Here is a 23,322-nt window from a genome sequence, read left to right as displayed (position 1 = left end):
TTTTCAGCCAATTTTCTGGATTTTTGAAAATTTCACTTTTTTGTGAAAATATCCACTAAATGAGGGAATAATATGTGTGAGGGTACCCCAGGAGAGTTCCAAATGTGTGTGGGTAAAATATATATCCCACGGGGGTAAAATTTAAAAAAGTAAAAAAAAAATATTTTTTGGATTTAGCCATTTTTCCGGCGTTTATCAGACTTTCAGATAGGGCAAATGTCAGTGAGCGTTCCGATTTCAGTTCCAGAGCGATTTGCCCAATGAGTCCTTGATATTTAGTCGTTTTCAGCCAATATTTTGGATTTTTGAAAATTTCACTTTTTTGTGAAAATATCCACTAAATGAGGGAATAATATGTGTGAGGGTACCCCAGGAGAGTTCCAAATGTGTGTGGGTAAAATATATATCCCACGGGGGTAAAATTGAAAAAAGTTGAAAAAAATTATTTTTTGGACTTAGCCATTTTTCCGGCGTTTATCAGACTTTCAGATAGGGCAAATGTCAGTGAGCGTTAGGATTTCAGTTCCAGAGCGATTCGCCCAATGAGTCCTTGATATTTAGTCGTTTTCAGCCAATATTTTGGATTTTTGAAAATTTCACTTTTTTGTGAAAATATCCACTAAATGAGGGAATAATATGTGTGAGGGTACCCCAGGAGTGTTCCAAATGTGTGTGGGTAGAATATATATCCCAGGGGGTAAAATTGAAAAAAGTTGAAAAATTTTTTTTTTTTGACTTAGTCATTTTTGCGGCGTTTATCGGACTTTCAGATAGGGCAAATGTCAGTGAGCGTTCCGATTTCAGTTCCAGAGCGATTCGCCCAATGAGTCCTTGATATTTAGTCGTTTTCAGCCAATTTTCTGGATTTTTGGAAAATTCACTTTTTTGTGAAAATATCCACTATATGAGGGAATAATATGTGTGAGGGTACCCCAGGAGAGTTCCAAATGTGTGTGGGTAAAATATATATCCCACGGGGGTAACATTTAAAAAAGTTAAAAAAAAAAATTTTTTGGACTTAGCCATTTTTCCGGCGTTTATCAGACTTTCAGATAGGGCAAATGTCAGTGAGCATTCCGATTTCAGTTCCAGAGCGATTTGCCCAATGAGTCCTTGATATTTAGTCGTTTTCAGCCAATATTTTGGATTTTTGAAAATTTCACTTTTTTGTGAAAATATCCACTAAATGAGGGAATAATATGTGTGAGGGTACCCCAGGAGAGTTCCAAATGTGTGTGGGTAAAATATATATCCCACGGGGGTAAAATTTAAAAAAGTTGAAAAAAATTATTTTTTGGACTTAGCCATTTTTCCGGCGTTTATCAGACTTTCAGATAGGGCAAATGTCAGTGAGCGTTAGGATTTCAGTTCCAGAGCGATTCGCCCAATGAGTCCTTGATATTTAGTCGTTTTCAGCCAATATTTTGGATTTTTGAAAATTTCACTTTTTTGTGAAAATATCCACTAAATGAGGGAATAATATGTGTGAGGGTACCCCAGGAGTGTTCCAAATGTGTGTGGGTAGAATATATATCCCACGTGGGTAAAATTGAAAAAAGTTGAAAAATTTTTTTTTTTGGACTTAGTCATTTTTCCGGCGTTTATCAGACTTTCAGATAGGGCAAATGTCAGTGAGTGTTCCGATTTCAGATCCAGAGTGATTCGCCCAATGAGTCCTTGATATTTAGTCATTTTCAGCCAATTTTCTGGATTTTTGAAAATTTCACTTTTTTGTGAAAATATCCACTAAATGAGGGAATAATATGTGTGAGGGTACCCCAGGAGAGTTCCAAATGTGTGTGGGTAAAATATATATCCCACGGGGGTAAAATTTAAAAAAGTAAAAAAAAATTTTTTTTTGGACTTAGTCATTTTTCGGTGTTTATCAGACTTTCAGATAGGCAAATGTCAGTGAGCGTTCCGATTTCAGTTCCAGAGCGATTCGCCTAATGAGTCCTTGATATTTAGTCATTTTCAGCCAATTTTCTGGATTTTTGAAAAATTCACTTTTTTGTGAAAATATCCACTAAATCAGGGAATAATATGTGTGAGGGTACCCCAGGAGAGTTCCAAATGTGTGTGGGTAAAATATATATCCCACGGGGGTAAAATTGAAAAAAGTTGAAAAAAACATTTTTTTGGACTTAGTAATTTTTCTGGCGTTTATCAGACTTTCAGGTAGTGCAAATGTCAGTGAGCGTTCCGATTTCAGTTCCAGAGCGATTCGCCCAATGAGTCCTTGACATTTAGTCGTTTTCAGCCAATATTTTGGATTTTTGAAAATTTCACTTTTTTGTGAAAATATCCACTAAATGAGGGAATAATATGTGTGAGGGTACCCCAGGAGAGTTCCAAATGTGTGTGGGTAAAATATATATCCCACGGGGGTAAAATTTAAAAAAGTTGAAAAAAATTATTTTTTGAACTTAGCCATTTTTCCGGCGTTTATCAGACTTTCAGATAGGGCAAATGTCAGTGAGCGTTAGGATTTCAGTTCCAGAGCGATTCGCCCAATGAGTCCTTGATAGTTAGTCGTTTTCAGCCAATATTTTGGATTTTTGAAAATTTCACTTTTTTGTGAAAATATCCACTAAATGAGGGAATAATATGTGTGAGGGTACCCCAGGAGTGTTCCAAATGTGTGTGGGTAGAATATATATCCCACGGGGGTAAAATTGAAAAAAGTTGAAAAATTTTTTTTTTTGGACTTTGTCATTTTTCCGGCGTTTATCAGACTTTCAGATAGGGCAAATGTCAGTGAGCATTCCGATTTCAGTTCCAGAGCGATTCGCCCAATGAGTCCTTGATATTTAGTCGTTTTCAGCCAATATTTTGGATTTTTGAAAATTTCACTTTTTTGTGAAAATATCCACTAAATGAGGGAATAATATGTGTGAGGGTACCCCAGGAGAGTTCCAAATGTGTGTGGGTAAAATATATATCCCACGGGGGTAAAATTTAAAAAAGTTTAAAAAAATTATTTTTTGGACTTTGCCATTTTTCCGGCGTTTATCAGACTTTCAGATAGGGCAAATGTCAGTGAGCGTTAGGATTTCAGTTCCAGAGCGATTCGCCCAATGAGTCCTTGATATTTAGTCGTTTTCAGCCAATATTTTGGATTTTTGAAAATTTCACTTTTTTGTGAAAATATCCACTAAATGAGGGAATAATATGTGTGAGGGTACCCCAGGAGTGTTCCAAATGTGTGTGGGTAGAATATATATCCCACGTGGGTAAAATTGAAAAAAGTTGAAAAATTTTTTTTTTTGGACTTAGTCATTTTTCCGGCGTTTATCAGACTTTCAGATAGGGCAAATGTCAGTGAGTGTTCCGATTTCAGTTCCAGAGCGATTCGCCCAATGAGTCCTTGATATTTAGTCATTTTCAGCCAATTTTCTGGATTTTTGAAAATTTCACTTTTTTGTGAAAATATCCACTAAATGAGGGAATAATATGTGTGAGGGTACCCCAGGAGAGTTCCAAATGTGTGTGGGTAAAATATATATCCCACGGGGGTAAAATTTAAAAAAGTTGAAAAAAATTATTTTTTGGACTTAGCCATTTTTCCGGCGTTTATCAGACTTTCAGATAGGGCAAATGTCAGTGAGCGTTAGGATTTCAGTTCCAGAGCGATTCGCCCAATGAGTCCTTGATATTTAGTCGTTTTCAGCCAATATTTTGGATTTTTGAAAATTTCACTTTTTTGTGAAAATATCCACTAAATGAGGGAATAATATGTGTGAGGGTACCCCAGGAGTGTTCTAAATGTGTGTGGGTAGAATACATATCCCACGGGGGTAAAATTGAAAAAAGTTGAAAAAATTTTTTTTTTGGACTTAGTCATTTTTCCGGCGTTTATCAGACTTTCAGATAGGGCAAATGTCAGTGAGCGTTCCGATTTCACTTCCAGAGCGATTCGCCCAATGAATCCTTGATATTTAGTCGTTTTCAGCCAATTTTCTGGATTTTTGAAAAATACACTTTTTTGTGAAAATATCCACTAAATGAGGGAATAATATGTGTGAGGGTACCCCAGGAGAGTTCCAAATGTGTGTGGGTAAAATATATATCCCACGGGGGAAAAATTTAAAAAAGTAAAAAAAAATTTTTTTTTGGACTTAGTCATTTTTCGGTGTTTATCAGACTTTCAGATAGGCAAATGTCAGTGAGCGTTCCGATTTCAGTTCCAGAGCGATTCTCCTAATGCGTCCTTGATATTTAGTCATTTTCAGCCAATTTTCTGGATTTTTGAAAAATTCACTTTTTTTGTGAAAATATCCACTAAATCAGGGAATAATATGTGTGAGGGTACCCCAGGAGAGTTCCAAATGTGTGTGGGTAAAATATATATCCCACGGGGGTAAAATTGAAAAAAGTTGAAAAAAACATTTTTTTGGACTTAGTAATTTTTCTGGCGTTTATCAGACTTTCAGGTAGTGCAAATGTCAGTGAGCGTTCCGATTTCAGTTCCAGAGCGATTCGCCCAATGAGTCCTTGACATTTAGTCGTTTTCAGCCAATATTTTGGATTTTTGAAAATTTCACTTTTTTGTGAAAATATCCACTAAATGAGGGAATAATATGTGTGAGGGTACCCCAGGAGAGTTCCAAATGTGTGTGGGTTGAATATATATCCCACGGGGGTAAAATTTAAAAAAGTTAAAAAAAAATATTTTTTGGATTTAGCCATTTTTCCGGCGTTTATCAGACTTTCAGATAGGGCAAATGTCAGTGAGCGTTCAGATTTCAGTTCCAGAGCGATTCGCCCAATGAGTCCTTGATATTTAGTCGTTTTCAGCCAATATTTTGGATTTTTGAAAATTTCACTTTTTTGTGAAAATATCCACTAAATGAGGGAATAATATGTGTGAGGGTACCCCAGGAGTGTTCTAAATGTGTGTGGGTAGAATACATATCCCACGGGGGTAAAATTGAAAAAAGTTGAAAAAATTTTTTTTTTGGACTTAGTCATTTTTCCGGCGTTTATCAGACTTTCAGATAGGGCAAATGTCAGTGAGCGTTCCGATTTCACTTCCAGAGCGATTCGCCCAATGAATCCTTGATATTTAGTCGTTTTCAGCCAATTTTCTGGATTTTTGAAAAATACACTTTTTTGTGAAAATATCCACTAAATGAGGGAATAATATGTGTGAGGGTACCCCAGGAGAGTTCCACATGTGTGTGGGTAAAATATATATCCCACGGGGGAAAAATTTAAAAAAGTAAAAAAAAATTTTTTTTTGGACTTAGTCATTTTTCGGTGTTTATCAGACTTTCAGATAGGCAAATGTCAGTGAGCGTTCCGATTTCAGTTCCAGAGCGATTCTCCTAATGAGTCCTTGATATTTAGTCATTTTCAGCCAATTTTCTGGATTTTTGAAAAATTCACTTTTTTTGTGAAAATATCCACTAAATCAGGGAATAATATGTGTGAGGGTACCCCAGGAGAGTTCCAAATGTGTGTGGGTAAAATATATATCCCACGGGGGTAAAATTGAAAAAAGTTGAAAAAAACATTTTTTTGGACTTAGTAATTTCTCTGGCGTTTATCAGACTTTCAGGTAGTGCAAATGTCAGTGAGCGTTCCGATTTCAGTTCCAGAGCGATTCGCCCAATGAGTCCTTGACATTTAGTCGTTTTCAGCCAATATTTTGGATTTTTGAAAATTTCACTTTTTTGTGAAAATATCCACTAAATGAGGGAATAATATGTGTGAGGGTACCCCAGGAGAGTTCCAAATGTGTGTGGGTTGAATATATATCCCACAGGGGTAAAATTGAAAAAAGTTGAAAAAAAATTTTTTTTGGACTTAGTAATTTTTCCGGCGTTTATCAGACTTTCAGATAGGGCAAATGTCAGTGAGCGTTCCGATTTCAGTTCCAGAGCGATTTGCCCAATGAGTCCTTGATATTTAGTCGTTTTCAGCCAATTTTCTGGATTTTTGAAAAATTTACTTTTTTGTGAAAATATCCACTAAATGAGGGAATAATATGTGTGGGGGTACCCCAGGAGAGTTCCAAATGTGTGTGGGTAAAATATATATCCCACGGGAGTAAAATTGAAAAAAGTTAAAAAAAAAATTTTTTTGGACTTAGTAATTTTTCCGGCGTTTATCAGACTTTCAGATAGGGCAAATGTCAGTGAGCGTTCCGATTTCAGTTCCAGAGCGATTCGCCCAATGAATCCTTGATATTTAGTCGTTTTCAGCCAATTTTCTGAATTTTTGAAACATTCACTTTTTTAAAAAAAATATCCACTAAATGAGGGAATAATATGTGTGAGGGTAGCCCAGGAGAGTTCCAAATGTGTGTGGGTAGAATATATATCCCACGGGGGTAAAATTGAAAAAAGTTGAAAAAATTTTTTTTTGGGACTTAGTCATTTTTCCGGCGTTTATCAGACTTTCAGATAGGGCAAATGTCAGTGAGTGTTCCGATTTCAGTTCCAGAGCGATTCGCCCAATGAGTCCTTGATATTTAGTCATTTTCAGCCAATTTTCTGGATTTTTGAAAATTTCACTTTTTTGTGAAAATATCCACTAAATGAGGGAATAATATGTGTGAGGGTACCCCAGGAGAGTTCCAAATGTGTGTGGGTAAAATATATATCCCACGGGGGTAAAATTTAAAAAAGTAAAAAAAAAATATTTTTTGGATTTAGCCATTTTTCCGGCGTTTATCAGACTTTCAGATAGGGCAAATGTCAGTGAGCGTTCCGATTTCAGTTCCAGAGCGATTCGCCCAATGAGTCCTTGATATTTAGTCGTTTTCAGCCAATATTTTGGATTTTTGAAAATTTCACTTTTTTGTGAAAATATCCACTAAATGAGGGAATAATATGTGTGAGGGTACCCCAGGAGTGTTCCAAATGTGTGTGGGTAGAATACATATCCCACGGGGGTAAAATTGAAAAAAGTTGAAAAATTTTTTTTTTTGGACTTAGTCATTTTTCCGGCGTTTATCAGACTTTCAGATAGGGCAAATGTCAGTGAGCGTTCCGATTTCAGTTCCAGAGCGATTCGCCCAATGAGTCCTTGATATTTAGTCGTTTTCAGCCAATATTTTGGATTTTTGAAAATTTCACTTTTTTGTGAAAATATCCACTAAATGAGGGAATAATATGTGTGAGGGTACCCCAGGAGTGTTCCAAATGTGTGTGGGTAGAATACATATCCCACGGGGGTAAAATTGAAAAAAGTTGAAAAAATTTTTTTTTTGGACTTAGTCATTTTTCCGGCGTTTATCAGATTTTCAGATAGGGCAAATGTCAGTGAGCGTTCCGATTTCAGTTCCAGAGCGATTCGCCCAATGAGTCCTTGATATTTATTCGTTTTCAGCCAATTTTCTGGATTTTTGAAAAATTCACTTTTTTGTGAAAATATCCACTAAATGAGGGAATAATATGTGTGAGGGTACCCCAGGAGAGTTCCAAATGTGTGTGGGTAAAATATATATCCCACGGGAGTAAAATTGAAAAAAGTTGAAAAAAAAATTTTTTTGGACTTATTAATTTTTCCGGCGTTTATCAGACTTTCAGATAGGGCAAATGTCAGTGAGCGTTCCGATTTCAGTTCCAGAGCGATTCGCCCAATGAATCCTTGATATTTAGTCGTTTTCAGCCACTTTTCTGGATTTTTGAAAAATACACTTTTTTTGAAAATATCCACTAAATGAGGGAATAATATGTGTGAGGGTACCCCAGGAGAGTTCCAAATGTGTGTGGGTAAAATATATATCCCACGGGGGTAAAATTGAAAAAAGTTGAAAAAAACATTTTTTTGGACTTAGTAATTTCTCTGGCGTTTATCAGACTTTCAGATAGTGCAAATGTCAGTGAGCGTTCCGAATTCAGTTCCAGAGCGATTCGCCCAATGAGTCCTTGACATTTAGTCGTTTTCAGCCAATATTTTGGATTTTTGAAAATTTCACTTTTTTGTGAAAATATCCACTAAATGAGGGAATAATATGTGTGAGGGTACCCCAGGAGAGTTCCAAATGTGTGTGGGTTGAATATATATCCCACAGGGGTAAAATTGAAAAAAGTTGAAAAAAAAATTTTTTTGGACTTAGTAATTTTTCCGGCGTTTATCAGACTTTCAGATAAGGCAAATGTCAGTGAGCGTTCCGATTTCAGTTCCAGAGCGATTCGCCCAATGAGTCCTTGATATTTAGTCGTTTTCAGCCAATTTTCTGGATTTTTGAAAAATTTACTTTTTTGTGAAAATATCCACTAAATGAGGGAATAATATGTGTGAGGGTACCCCAGGAGAGTTCCAAATGTGTGTGGGTTGAATATATATCCCACAGGGGTAAAATTGAAAAAAGTTGAAAAAAAATTTTTTTGGACTTAGTAATTTTTCCGCCGTTTATCAGACTTTCAGATAAGGCAAATGTCAGTGAGCGTTCCGATTTCAGTTCCAGAGCGATTCGCCCAATGAGTCCTTGATATTTAGTCGTTTTCAGCCAATATTTTGGATTTTTGAAAAATTCACTGTTTTGTGAAAATGTCCACTAAATGAGGGAATAATATGTGTGAGGGTAGCCCAGGAGAGTTCCAAATGTGTGTGGGTAGAATATATATCCCACGGGGGTAAAATTGAAAAAAGTTGAAAAATTTTTTTTTGGGGACTTAGCCATTTTTCCGGCGTTTATCAGACTTTCAGATAGGGCAAATGTCAGTGAGCGTTCCGATTTCAGTTCCAGAGCGATTCGCCCAATGAGTCCTTGATATTTAGTCGTTTTTAGCAAATTTTCTGGATTTTTGAAAAATTCACTTTTTTGTGAAAATATCCACTAAATGAGGGAATAATATGTGTGAGGGTACCCCAGGAGAGTTCCAAATGTGTGTGGGTAAAATATATATCCCACGGGGGTAAAATTGAAAAAAGTTGAAAAAAAAATTTTTTTGGACGTAGTAATTTTTCCGGCGTTTATCAGACTTTCAGATAGGGCAAATGTCAGTGAGCGTTCCGATTTCAGTTCCAGAGCGATTCGCCCAATGAGTCCTTGATATTTAGTCGTTTTCAGCCAATATTTTGGATTTTTGAAAATTTCACTTTTTTGTGAAAATATCCACTAAATGAGGGAATAATATGTGTGAGGGTACCCCAGGAGAGTTCCAAATGTGTGTGGGTTGAATATATATCCCACAGGGGTAAAATTGAAAAAAGTTGAAAAATATTTTTTTTTGGACTTAGTCATTTTTCCGGCGTTTATCAGACTTTCAGATAGGGCAAATGTCAGTGAGCGTTCCTATTTCAGTTCCAGAGCGATTCGCCCAATGAGTCCTTGATATTTAATCATTTTCAGCCAATTTTCTGGATTTTTGAAACATTCACTTTTTTAAAAAAATATCAACTAAATGAGGGAATAATATGTGTGAGGGTAGCCCAGGAGAGTTCCAAATGTGTGTGGGTAGAATATATATCCCACGGGGGTAAAATTTAAAAAAGTTGAAAAATTTTTTTTGGGGGACTTAGCCATTTTTCCGGCGTTTATCAGACTTTCAGATAGGGCAAATGTCAGTGAGCGTTCCGATTTCAGTTCCAGAGCGATTCGCCCAATGAGTCCTTGACATTTAGTCGTTTTCAGCCAATATTTTGGATTTTTGAAAATTTCACTTTTTTGTGAAAATATCCACTAAATGAGGGAATAATATGTGTGAGGGTACCCCAGGAGTGTTACAAATGTGTGTGGGTAGAATACATATCCCACGGGGGTAAAATTGAAAAAAGTTGAAAAAATTTTTTTTTTGGACTTAGTCATTTTCCCGGCGTTTATCAGACTTTCAGATAAGGCAAATGTCAGTGAGCGTTCCGATTTCAGTTCCAGAGCGATTCGCCCAATGAGTCCTTGATATTTAGTCGTTTTCAGCCAATTTTCTGGATTTTTGAAAAATTTACTTTTTTGTGAAAATATCCACTAAATGAGGGAATAATATGTGTGAGGGTACCCCAGGAGAGTTCCAAATGTGTGTGGGTAAAATATATATCCCACGGGAGTAAAATTGAAAAAAGTTAAAAAAAAAATTTTTTTGGACTTAGTAATTTTTCCGGCGTTTATCAGACTTTCAGATAGGGCAAATGTCAGTGAGCGTTCCGATTTCAGTTCCAGAGCGATTCGCCCAATGAGTCCTTGATATTTAGTCGTTTTCAGCCAATTTTCTGGATTTTTGAAAAATTCACTTTTTTGTGAAAATATCCACTAAATGAGGGAATAATATGTGTGAGGGTACCCCAGGAGAGTTCCAAATGTGTGTGGGTAAAATATATATCCCACGGGGGTAAAATTGAAAAAAGTTGAAAAAAAATTTTTTTTGGACTTAGTAATTTTTCTGGCGTTTATCAGACTTTCAGATAGGGCAAATGTCAGTGAGCATTCCGATTTCAGTTCCAGAGCGATTCGCCCAATGAGTCCTTGATATTTAGTAGTTTTCAGCCAATATTTTGGATTTTTGAAAATTTCACTTTTTTGTGAAAATATCCACTAAATGAGGGAATAATATGTGTGAGGGTACCCCAGGAGAGTTCCAAATGTGTGTGGGTTGAATATATATCCCACAAGGGTAAAATTGAAAAAAGTTGAAAAATATTTTTTTTTGGACTTAGTCATTTTTCCGGCGTTTATCAGACTTTCAGATAGGGCAAATGTCAGTGAGCATTCCTATTTCAGTTCCAGAGCGATTCGCCCAATGAGTCCTTGATATTTAGTCATTTTCAGCCAATTTTCTGGATTTTTGAAAAATTCACTTTTTTAAAAAAATATCAACTAAATGAGGGAATAATATGTGTGAGGGTAGCCCAGGAGAGTTCCAAATGTGTGTGGGTAGAATATATATCCCACGGGGGTAAAATTGAAAAAAGTTGAAAAATTTTTTTTGGGGGACTTAGCCATTTTTCCGGCGTTTATCAGACTTTCAGATAGGGCAAATGTCAGTGAGCGTTCCGATTTCAGTTCCAGAGTGATTCGCCCAATGAGTCCTTGATATTTAGTCGTTTTTAGCAAATTTTCTGGATTTTTGAAAAATTCACTTTTTTGTGAAAATATCCACTAAATGAGGGAATAATATGTGTGAGGGTACCCCAGGAGAGTTCCAAATGTGTGTGGGTAAAATATATATCCCACGGGGGTAAAATTGAAAAAAGTTGAAAAAAAAATTTTTTTGGACGTAGTAATTTTTCCGGCGTTTATCAGACTTTCAGATAGGGCAAATGTCAGTGAGCGTTCCGATTTCAGTTCCAGAGCGATTCGCCCAATGAGTCCTTGATATTTAGTCGTTTTCAGCCAATATTTTGGATTTTTGAAAATTTCACTTTTTTGTGAAAATATCCACTAAATGAGGGAATAATATGTGTGAGGGTACCCCAGGAGAGTTCCAAATGTGTGTGGGTAGAATATATATCCCACGGAGTAAAATTGAAAAAAGTTGAAAAATTTTTTTTTTGGACTTAGTCATTTTTCCGGCGTTTATCAGATTTTCAGATAGGGCAAATGTCAGTGAGCGTTCCGATTTCAGTTCCAGAGTGATTCGCCAAATGAGTCCTTGATATTTAGTCGTTTTCAGCCAATTTTCTGGATTTTTGAAAAATTCACTTTTTTGTGAAAATATCCACTAAATGAGGGAATAATATGTGTGAGGGTAGCCCAGGAGATGTTCCAAATGTGTGTGGGTAGAATATATATCCCACGGGGGTAAAATTGAAAAAAGTTGAAAAATTATTTTTTTTGGACTTAGCCATTTTTCCGGTGTTTATCAGACTTTCAGATAGGGCAAATGTCAGTGAGCATTCCGATTTCAGTTCCAGAGCACTTCGCCCAATGAGTCCTTGACATTTAGTCGTTTTCAGCCAATATTTTGGATTTTTGAAAATTTCACTTTTTTGTGAAAATATCCACTAAATGAGGGAATAATATGTGTGAGGGTACCCCAGGAGAGTTCCAAATGTGTGTGGGTTGAATATATATCCCACAGGGGTAAAATTGAAAAAAGTTGAAAAATGTTTTTTTTTGGACTTAGTCATTTTTCCGGCGTTTATCAGACTTTCGGATAGGGCAAATGTCAGTGAGCGTTCCGATTTCAGTTCCAGAGCGATTCGCCCAATGAGTCCTTGATATTTAGTCGTTTTCAGCAAATTTTCTGGATTTTTGAAAATTTCACTTTTTTGTGAAAATATCCACTAAATGAGGGAATAATATGCGTGAGGGCACCCCAGGAGAGTTCCAAATGTGTGTGGGTAAAATATATATCCCACGGGGGTAAAATTTAAAAAAGTTTAAAAAAATTATTTTTTGGACTTAGCCATTTTTCCGGCGTTTATCAGACTTTCAGATAGGGCAAATGTCAGTGAGCGTTCCGATTTCAGTTCCAGAGTGATTCGCCCAATGAGTCCTTGATATTTAGTCGTTTTCAGCCAATTTTCTGGATTTTTGAAAAATTCACGTTTTTGTGAAAATATCCACTAAATGAGGGAATAATATGTGTGAGGGTACCCCAGAAGAGTTCCAAATGTGTGTGGGTAGAATATATATCCCACGGGGTAAAATTGAAAAAAGTTGAAAAAATTTTTTTTTTTGGACTTAGTCATTTTTCCTGCGTTTATCAGACTTTCAGATAGGGCAAATGTCAGTGAGCGTTCCGATTTCAGTTCCAGAGCGATTCGCCCAATGAGTCCTTGATATTTAGTCGTTTTTAGCAAATTTTCTGGATTTTTGAAAAATTCATTTTTTTGTGAAAATATCCACTAAATGAGGGAATAATATGTGTGAGGGTAGCCCAGGAGATGTTCCAAATGTGTCTGGGTAGAATATATATCCCACGGGGGTAAAATTGAAAAAAGTTGAAAAATTTTTTTTTTTGGACTTAGCCATTTTTCCGGCGTTTAGCAGACTTTCAGATAGGGCAAATGTCAGTGAGCATTCCGATTTCAGTTCCAGAGCGATTCGCCCAATGAGTCCTTGACATTTAGTCGTTTTCAGCCAATATTTTGGATTTTTGAAAATTTCACTTTTTTGTGAAAATATCCACTAAATGAGGGAATAATATGTGTGAGGGTAGCCCAGAAGAGTTCCAAATGTGTGTGGGTTGAACATATATCCCACGGGGGTAAAATTGAAAAAAGTTGAAAAATTTTTTTTTGGGGACTTAGCCATTTTTCCGGCGTTTATCAGACTTTCAGATAGGGCAAATGTCAGTGAGCGTTCCGATTTCAGTTCCAGAGCGATTCGCCCAATGAGTCCTTGATATTTAGTCGTTTTCAGCCAATTTTCTGGATTTTTAAAAAATTCACTTTTTTGTGAAAATATCCACTAAATGAGGGAATAATATGCGTGAGGGCACCCCAGGAGAGTTCCAAATGTGTGTGGGTAAAATATATATCCCACGGGGGTAAAATTTAAAAAAGTTTAAAAAAATTATTTTTTGGACTTAGCCATTTTTCCGGCGTTTATCAGACTTTCAGATAGGGCAAATGTCAGTGAGCGTTCCGATTTCAGTTCCAGAGTGATTCGCCCAATGAGTCCTTGATATTTAGTCGTTTTCAGCCAATTTTCTGGATTTTTGAAAAATTCACGTTTTTGTGAAAATATCCACTAAATGAGGGAATAATATGTGTGAGGGTACCCCAGAAGAGTTCCAAATGTGTGTGGGTAAAATATATATCCCACGGGGTAAAATTGAAAAAAGTTGAAAAAATTTTTTTTTTTGACTTAGTCATTTTTCCGGCGTTTATCAGACTTTCAGATAGGGCAAATGTCAGTGAGCGTTCCGATTTCAGTTCCAGAGCGATTAGCCCAATGAGTCCTTGATATTTAGTCGTTTTCAGCCAATTTTCTGGATTTTTGAAAAATTCACTTTTTTGTGAAAATATCCACTAAATGAGGGAATAATATGTGTGAGGGTACCCCAGGAGAGTTCCAAATGTGTGTGGGTAAAATATATATCCCACGGGGGTAAAATTGAAAAAAGTTGAAAAAAGAATTTTTTTGGACTTAGTAATTTTTCTGGCGTTTATCAGACTTTCAGATAGGGCAAATGTCAGTGAGCATTCCGATTTCAGTTCCAGAGCGATTCGCCCAATGAGTCCTTGATATTTAGTAGTTTTCAGCCAATATTTTGGATTTTTGAAAATTTCACTTTTTTGTGAAAATATCCACTAAATGAGGGAATAATATGTGTGAGGGTACCCCAGGAGAGTTCCAAATGTGTGTGGGTTGAATATATATCCCACAAGGGTAAAATTGAAAAAAGTTGAAAAATATTTTTTTTTGGACTTAGTCATTTTTCCGGCGTTTATCAGACTTTCAGATAGGGCAAATGTCAGTGAGCGTTCCTATTTCAGTTCCAGAGCGATTCGCCCAATGAGTCCTTGATATTTAGTCATTTTCAGCCAATTTTCTGGATTTTTGAAAAATTCACTTTTTTAAAAAAATATCAACTAAATGAGGGAATAATATGTGTGAGGGTAGCCCAGGAGAGTTCCAAATGTGTGTGGGTAGAATATATATCCCACGGGGGTAAAATTGAAAAAAGTTGAAAAATTTTTTTTTGGGGACTTAGCCATTTTTCCGGCGTTTATCAGACTTTCAGATAGGGCAAATGTCAGTGAGCGTTCCGATTTCAGTTCCAGAGCGATTCGCCCAATGAGTCCTTGATATTTAGTCGTTTTTAGCAAATTTTCTGGATTTTTGAAAAATTCACTTTTTTGTGAAAATATCCACTAAATGAGGGAATAATATGTGTGAGGGTACCCCAGGAGAGTTCCAAACTTGTGTGGGTAAAATATATATCCGACGGGGGTAAAATTGAAAAAAGTTGAAAAAAAAATTTTTTTGGACGTAGTAATTTTTCTGGCGTTTATCAGACTTTCAGATAGGGCAAATGTCAGTGAGCGTTCCGATTTCAGTTCCAGAGCGATTCGCCCAATGAGTCCTTGATATTTAGTCGTTTTCAGCCAATATTTTGGATTTTTGAAAATTTCACTTTTTTGTGAAAATATCCACTAAATGAGGGAATAATATGTGTGAGGGTACCCCAGGAGAGTTCCAAATGTGTGTGGGTAGAATATATATCCCACGGGGTAAAATTGAAAAAAGTTGAAAAATTTTTTTTTTCGACTTAGTCATTTTTCCGGCGTTTATCAGATTTTCAGATAGGGCAAATGTCAGTGAGCGTTCCGATTTCAGTTCCAGAGTGATTCGCCAAATGAGTCCTTGATATTTAGTCGTTTTCAGCCAATTTTCTGGATTTTTGAAAAATTCACTTTTTTGTGAAAATATCCACTAAATGAGGGAATAATATGTGTGAGGGTAGCCCAGGAGATGTTCCAAATGTGTGTGGGTAGAATATATATCCCACGGGGGTAAAATTGAAAAAAGTTGAAAAATTATTTTTTTTGGACTTAGCCATTTTTCCGGCGTTTATCAGACTTTCGGATAGGGCAAATGTCAGTGAGCGTTCCGATTTCAGTTCCAGAGCGATTCGCCCAATGAGTCCTTGATATTTAGTCGTTTTCAGCAAATTTTCTGGATTTTTGAATATTTCACTTTTTTGTGAAAATATCCACTAAATGAGGGAATAATATGCGTGAGGGCACCCCAGGAGAGTTCCAAATGTGTGTGGGTAAAATATATATCCCACGGGGGTAAAATTTTAAAAAGTTTAAAAAAATTATTTTTTGGACTTAGCCATTTTTCCGGCGTTTATCAGACTTTCAGATAGGGCAAATGTCAGTGAGCGTTCCGATTTCAGTTCCAGAGTGATTCGCCCAATGAGTCCTTGATATTTAGTCGTTTTCAGCCAATTTTCTGGATTTTTGAAAAATTCACGTTTTTGTGAAAATATCCACTAAATGAGGGAATAATATGTGTGAGGGTACCCCAGAAGAGTTCCAAATGTGTGTGGGTAGAATATATATCCCACGGGGTAAAATTGAAAAAAGTTGAAAAAATTTTTTTTTTGGACTTAGTCATTTTTCCGGCGTTTATCAGACTTTCAGATAGGGCAAATGTCAGTGAGCGTTCCGATTTCAGTTCCAGAGCTATTCGCCCAATGAGTCCTTGATATTTAGTCGTTTTTAGCAAATTTTCTGGATTTTTGAAAAATTCATTTTTTTGTGAAAATATCCACTAAATGAGGGAATAATATGTGTGAGGGTAGCCCAGGAGATGTTCCAAATGTGTGTGGGTAGAATATATATCCCACGGGGGTAAAATTGAAAAAAGTTGAAAAATTTTTTTTTTTGGACTTAGCCATTTTTCCGGCGTTTAGCAGACTTTCAGATAGGGCAAATGTCAGTGAGCATTCCGATTTCAGTTCCAGAGCGATTCGCCCAATGAGTCCTTGACATTTAGTCGTTTTCAGCCAATATTTTGGATTTTTGAAAAATTCACTTTTTTGTGAAAATATCCACTAAATGAGGGAATAATATGTGTGAGGGTAGCCCAGAAGAGTTCCAAATGTGTGTGGGTTGAATATATATCCCACGGGGGTAAAATTGAAAAAAGTTGAAAAAAAAATTTTTTTGAACGTAGTAATTTTTCCGGCGTTTATCAGACTTTCAGATAGGGCAAATGTCAGTGAGCGTTCCGATTTCAGTTCCAGAGCGATTCGCCCAATGAGTCCTTGATATTTAGTCGTTTTCAGCCAATATTTTGGATTTTTGAAAATTTCACTTTTTTGTGAAAATATCCACTAAATGAGGGAATAATATGTGTGAGGGTACCCCAGGAGTGTTCCAAATGTGTGTGGGTAGAATATATATCCCACGGGGGTAAAATTTTAAAAAGTTTAAAAAAATTATTTTTTGGACTTAGCCATTTTTCCGGCGTTTATCAGACTTTCAGATAGGGCAAATGTCAGTGAGCGTTCCGATTTCAGTTCCAGAGTGATTCGCCCAATGAGTCCTTGATATTTAGTCGTTTTCAGCCAATTTTCTGGATTTTTGAAAAATTCACGTTTTTGTGAAAATATCCACTAAATGAGGGAATAATATGTGTGAGGGTACCCCAGAAGAGTTCCAAATGTGTGTGGGTAGAATATATATCCCACGGGGTAAAATTGAAAAAAGTTGAAAAAATTTTTTTTTTGGACTTAGTCATTTTTCCGGCGTTTATCAGACTTTCAGATAGGGCAAATGTCAGTGAGCGTTCCGATTTCAGTTCCAGAGCTATTCGCCCAATGAGTCCTTGATATTTAGTCGTTTTTAGCAAATTTTCTGGATTTTTGAAAAATTCATTTTTTTGTGAAAATATCCACTAAATGAGGGAATAATATGTGTGAGGGTAGCCCAGGAGATGTTCCAAATGTGTGTGGGTAGAATATATATCCCACGGGGGTAAAATTGAAAAAAGTTGAAAAATTTTTTTTTTTGGACTTAGCCATTTTTCCGGCGTTTAGCAGACTTTCAGATAGGGCAAATGTCAGTGAGCATTCCGATTTCAGTTCCAGAGCGATTCGCCCAATGAGTCCTTGACATTTAGTCGTTTTCAGCCAATATTTTGGATTTTTGAAAAATTCACTTTTTTGTGAAAATATCCACTAAATGAGGGAATAATATGTGTGAGGGTAGCCCAGAAGAGTTCCAAATGTGTGTGGGTTGAATATATATCCCACGGGGGTAAAATTGAAAAAAGTTGAAAAAAAAATTTTTTTGAACGTAGTAATTTTTCCGGCGTTTATCAGACTTTCAGATAGGGCAAATGTCAGTGAGCGTTCCGATTTCAGTTCCAGAGCGATTCGCCCAATGAGTCCTTGATATTTAGTCGTTTTCAGCCAATATTTTGGATTTTTGAAAATTTCACTTTTTTGTGAAAATATCCACTAAATGAGGGAATAATATGTGTGAGGGTACCCCAGGAGTGTTCCAAATGTGTGTGGGTAGAATATATATCCCACGGGGGTAAAATTGAAAAAAGATGAAAAAATTATTTTTTTGGACTTAGTAATTTTTTCGGCGTTTATCAGACTTTCGGATAGGGCAAATGTCAGTGAGCGTTCCGATTTCAGTTCCAGAGCGATTCGCCCAATGAGTCCTTGATATTTAGTCGTTTTCAGCAAATTTTCTGGATTTTTGAAAATTTCACTTTTTTGTGAAAATATCCACTAAATGAGGGAATAATATGCGTGAGGGCACCCCAGGAGAGTTCCAAATGTGTGTGGGTAAAATATATATCCCACGGGGGTAAAATTTAAAAAAGTTTAAAAAAATTATTTTTTGGACTTAGCCATTTTTCCGGCGTTTATCAGACTTTCGGATAGGGCAAATGTCAGTGAGCGTTCCGATTTCAGTTCCAGAGTGATTCGCCCAATGAGTCCTTGATATTTAGTCGTTTTCAGCCAATATTTTGGATTTTTGAAAATTTCACTTTTTTGTGAAAATATCCACTAAATGAGGGAATAATATGTGTGAGGGTACCCCAGGAGTGTTCCAAATGTGTGTGGGTAGAATATATATCCCACGGGGGTAAAATTGAAAAAAGATGAAAAAATTATTTTTTTGGACTTAGTAATTATTTCGGCGTTTATCAGACTTTCAGATAGGGCAAATGTCAGTGAGCGTTCCGATTTCAGTTCCAGAGCGATTCGCCCAATGAGTCCTTGATATTTAGTCATTTTCAGCCAATTTTCTGGATTTTTGAAAAATTCACGTTTTTGTGAAAATATCCACTAAATGAGGGAATAATATGTGTGAGGGTACCCCAGAAGAGTTCCAAATGTGTGTGGGTAGAATATATATCCCACGGGGTAAAATTGAAAAAAGTTGAAAACATTTTTTTTTTGGACTTAGTCATTTTTCCGGCGTTTATCAGACTTTCAGATAGGGCAAATGTCAGTGAGCGTTCCGATTTCAGTTCCAGAGCGATTCGCCAAATGAGTCCTTGATATTTAGTCTTTTTAGCAAATTTTCTGGATTTTTGAAAAATTCATTTTTTTGTGAAAATATCCACTAAATGAGGGAATAATATGTGTGAGGGTAGCCCAGGAGATGTTCCAAATGTGTGTGGGTAGAATATATATCCCACGGGGGTAAAATTGAAAAAAGTTGAAAAATTTTTTTTTGGGGACTTAGCCATTTTTCCTGCGTTTATCAGACTTTCAGATAGGGCAAATGTCAGTGAGCGTTCCGATTTCAGTTCCAGAGCGATTCGCCCAATGAGTCCTTGATATTTAGTCGTTTTCAGCCAATTTTCTGGATTTTTGAAAAATTCACTTTTTTGTGAAAATATCCACTAAATGAGGGAATAATATGTGTGAGGGTACCCCAGGAGAGTTCCAAATGTGTGTGGGTAAAATATATATCCCACGGGGGTAAAATTGAAAAAAGTTGAAAAAAAAATTTTTTTGGACGTAGTAATTTTTCCGGCGTTTATCAGACTTTCAGATAGGGCAAATGTCAGTGAGCGTTCCGATTTCAGTTCCAGAGCGATTCGCCCAATGAGTCCTTGATATTTAGTCGTTTTCAGCCAATATTTTGGATTTTTGAAAATTTCACTTTTTTGTGAAAATATCCACAAAATGAGGGAATAATATGTGTGAGGGTACCCCAGGAGTGTTCCAAATGTGTGTGGGTAGAATATATATCCAACGGGGGTAAAATTGAAAAAAGATGAAAAAATTTTTTTTTTGGACTTAGTCATTTTTCCGGCGTTTATCAGACTTTCAGATAGGGCAAATGTCAGTGAGCGTTCCGATTTCAGTTCCAGAGCGATTCGCCCAATGAGTTCTTGATATTTAGTCATTTTCAGCCAATTTTCTGGATTTTTGAAAAATTCACTTTTTTAAAAAAATATCAACTAAATGAGGGAATAATATGTGTGAGGGTAGCCCAGAAGAGTTCCAAATGTGTGTGGGTTGAATATATATCCCACAAGGGTAAAATTGAAAAAAGTTGAAAAATATTTTTTTTTGGACTTAGTCATTTTTCCGGCGTTTATCAGACTTTCAGATAGGGCAAATGTCAGTGAGCGTTCCGATTTCAGTTCCAGAGCGATTCGCCCAATGAGTCCTTGATATTTAGTCATTTTCAGCCAATTTTCTGGATTTTTGAAAAATTCACTTTTTAAAAAAAATATCAACTAAATGAGGGAATAATATGTGTGAGGGTACCCCAGGAGAGTTCCAAATGTGTGTGGGTAAAATATATATCCCACGGGGGTAAAATTGAAAAAAGTTGAAAAAATTTTTTTTTAGACTTAGTCATTTTTCCGGCGTTTATCAGATTTTCAGATAGGGCAAATGTCAGTGAGCGTTCCGATTTCAGTTCCAGAGTGATTCGCCAAATGAGTCCTTGATATTTAGTCGTTTTCAGCCAATTTTCTGGATTTTTGAAAAATTCACTTTTTTGTGAAAATATCCACTAAATGAGGGAATAATATGTGTGAGGGTAGCCCAGGAGATGTTCCAAATGTGTGTGGGTAGAATATATATCCCACGGGGGTAAAATTGAAAAAAGTTGAAAAATTATTTTTTTTGGACTTAGCCATTTTTCCGGTGTTTATCAGACTTTCAGATAGGGCAAATGTCAGTGAGCATTCCGATTTCAGTTCCAGAGCACTTCGCCCAATGAGTCCTTGACATTTAGTCGTTTTCAGCCAATATTTTGGATTTTTGAAAATTTCACTTTTTTGTGAAAATATCCACTAAATGAGGGAATAATATGTGTGAGGGTACCCCAGGAGAGTTCCAAATGTGTGTGGGTTGAATATATATCCCACAGGGGTAAAATTGAAAAAAGTTGAAAAATGTTTTTTTTTGGACTTAGTCATTTTTCCGGCGTTTATCAGACTTTCGGATAGGGCAAATGTCAGTGAGCGTTCCGATTTCAGTTCCAGAGCGATTCGCCCAATGAGTCCTTGATATTTAGTCGTTTTCAGCCAATATTTTGGATTTTTGAAAATTTCACTTTTTTGTGAAAATATCCACTAAATGAGGGAATAATATGTGTGAGGGTACCCCAGGAGTGTTCCAAATGTGTGTGGGTAGAATATATATCCCACGGGGGTAAAATTGAAAAAAGATGAAAAAATTATTTTTTTGGACTTAGTAATTATTTCGGCGTTTATCAGACTTTCAGATAGGGCAAATGTCAGTGAGCGTTCCGATTTCAGTTCCAGAGCGATTCGCCCAATGAGTCCTTGATATTTAGTCATTTTCAGCCAATTTTCTGGATTTTTGAAAAATTCACGTTTTTGTGAAAATATCCACTAAATGAGGGAATAATATGTGTGAGGGTACCCCAGAAGAGTTCCAAATGTGTGTGGGTAGAATATATATCCCACGGGGTAAAATTGAAAAAAGTTGAAAAAATTTTTTTTTTGGACTTAGTCATTTTTCCGGCGTTTATCAGACTTTCAGATAGGGCAAATGTCAGTGAGCGTTCCGATTTCAGTTCCAGAGCGATTCGCCCAATGAGTCCTTGATATTTAGTCGTTTTTAGCAAATTTTCTGGATTTTTGAAAAATTCATTTTTTTGTGAAAATATCCACTAAATGAGGGAATAATATGTGTGAGGGTAGCCCAGGAGATGTTCCAAATGTGTGTGGGTAGAATATATATCCCACGGGGTAAAATTGAAAAAAGTTGAAAAATTTTTTTTTTTGTACTTAGCCATTTTTCCGGCGTTTAGCAGACTTTCAGATAGGGCAAATGTCAGTGAGCATTCCGATTTCAGTTCCAGAGCGATTCGCCCAATGAGTCCTTGACATTTAGTCGTTTTCAGCCAATATTTTGGATTTTTGAAAATTTCACTTTTTTGTGAAAATATCCACTAAATGAGGGAATAATATGTGTGAGGGTAGCCCAGAAGAGTTCCAAATGTGTGTGGGTTGAATATATATCCCACAAGGGTAAAATTGAAAAAAGTTGAAAAATATTTTTTTTTGGATTTAGTCATTTTTCCGGCGTTTATCAGACTTTCAGATAGGGCAAATGTCAGTGAGCGTTCCGATTTCAGTTCCAGAGCGATTCGCCCAATGAGTCCTTGATATTTAGTCATTTTCAGCCAATTTTCTGGATTTTTGAAAAATTCACTTTTTTAAAAAAATATCAACTAAATGAGGGAATAATATGTGTGAGGGTAGCCCAGAAGAGTTCCAAATGTGTGTGGGTAGAATATATATCCCACGGGGGTAAAATTGAAAAAAGTTGAAAAATTTTTTTTTGGGGACTTAGCCATTTTTCCGGCGTTTATCAGACTTTCAGATAGGGAAAATGTCAGTGAGCGTTCCGATTTCAGTTCCAGAGCGATTCGCCCAATGAGTCCTTGATATTTAGTCGTTTTCAGCCAATTTTCTGGATTTTTGAAAAATTCACTTTTTTGTGAAAATATCCACTAAATGAGGGAATAATATGTGTGAGGGTACCCCAGGAGAGTTCCAAATGTGTGTGGGTAAAATATATATCCCACGGGGGTAAAATTGAAAAAAGTTGAAAAAAAAATTTTTTTGGACGTAGTAATTTTTCCGGCGTTTATCAGACTTTCAGATAGGGCAAATGTCAGTGAGCGTTCCGATTTCAGTTCCAGAGCGATTCGCCCAATGAGTCCTTGATATTTAGTCATTTTCAGCCAATTTTCTGGATTTTTGAAAATTTCACTTTTTTGTGAAAATATCCACTAAATGAGGGAATAATATGTGTGAGGGTAGCCCAGGAGAGTTCCAAATGTGTGTGGGTAGAATATATATCCCACGGGGGTAAAATTGAAAAAAGTTGAAAAAATTTTTTTTTAGACTTAGTCATTTTTCCGGCGTTTATCAGATATTCAGATAGGGCAAATGTCAGTGAGCGTTCCGATTTCAGTTCCAGAGTGATTCGCCCAATGAGTCCTTGATATTTAGTCATTTTCAGCCAATTTTCTGGATTTTTGAAAATTTCACTTTTTTGTGAAAATATCCACTAAATGAGGGAATAATATGTGTGAGGGTAGCCCAGGAGAGTTCCAAATGTGTGTGGGTAGAATATATATCCCACGGGGGTAAAATTGAAAAAAGTTGAAAAAATTTTTTTTTAGACTTAGTCATTTTTCCGGCGTTTATCAGATATTCAGATAGGGCAAATGTCAGTGAGCGTTCCGATTTCAGTTCCAGAGTGATTCGCCAAATGAGTCCTTGATATTTAGTCGTTTTCAGCCAATTTTCTGGATTTTTGAAAAATTCACTTTTTTGTGAAAATATCCACTAAATGAGGGAATAATATGTGTGAGGGTAGCCCAGGAGATGTTCCAAATGTGTGTGGGTAGAATATATATCCCACGGGGGTAAAATTGAAAAAAGTTGAAAAATTATTTTTTTTGGACTTAGCCATTTTTCCGGTGTTTATCAGACTTTCAGAT

This window comes from Phyllobates terribilis, unplaced genomic scaffold (assembly GCF_046119375.1).
Source record: "Phyllobates terribilis strain yellow unplaced genomic scaffold, ASM4611937v1 Scaffold_9__5_contigs__length_417890890, whole genome shotgun sequence".
In the NCBI taxonomy this organism is placed as follows: domain Eukaryota; kingdom Metazoa; phylum Chordata; class Amphibia; order Anura; family Dendrobatidae; genus Phyllobates; species Phyllobates terribilis.
This window is presented reverse-complemented; position numbering follows the sequence as displayed.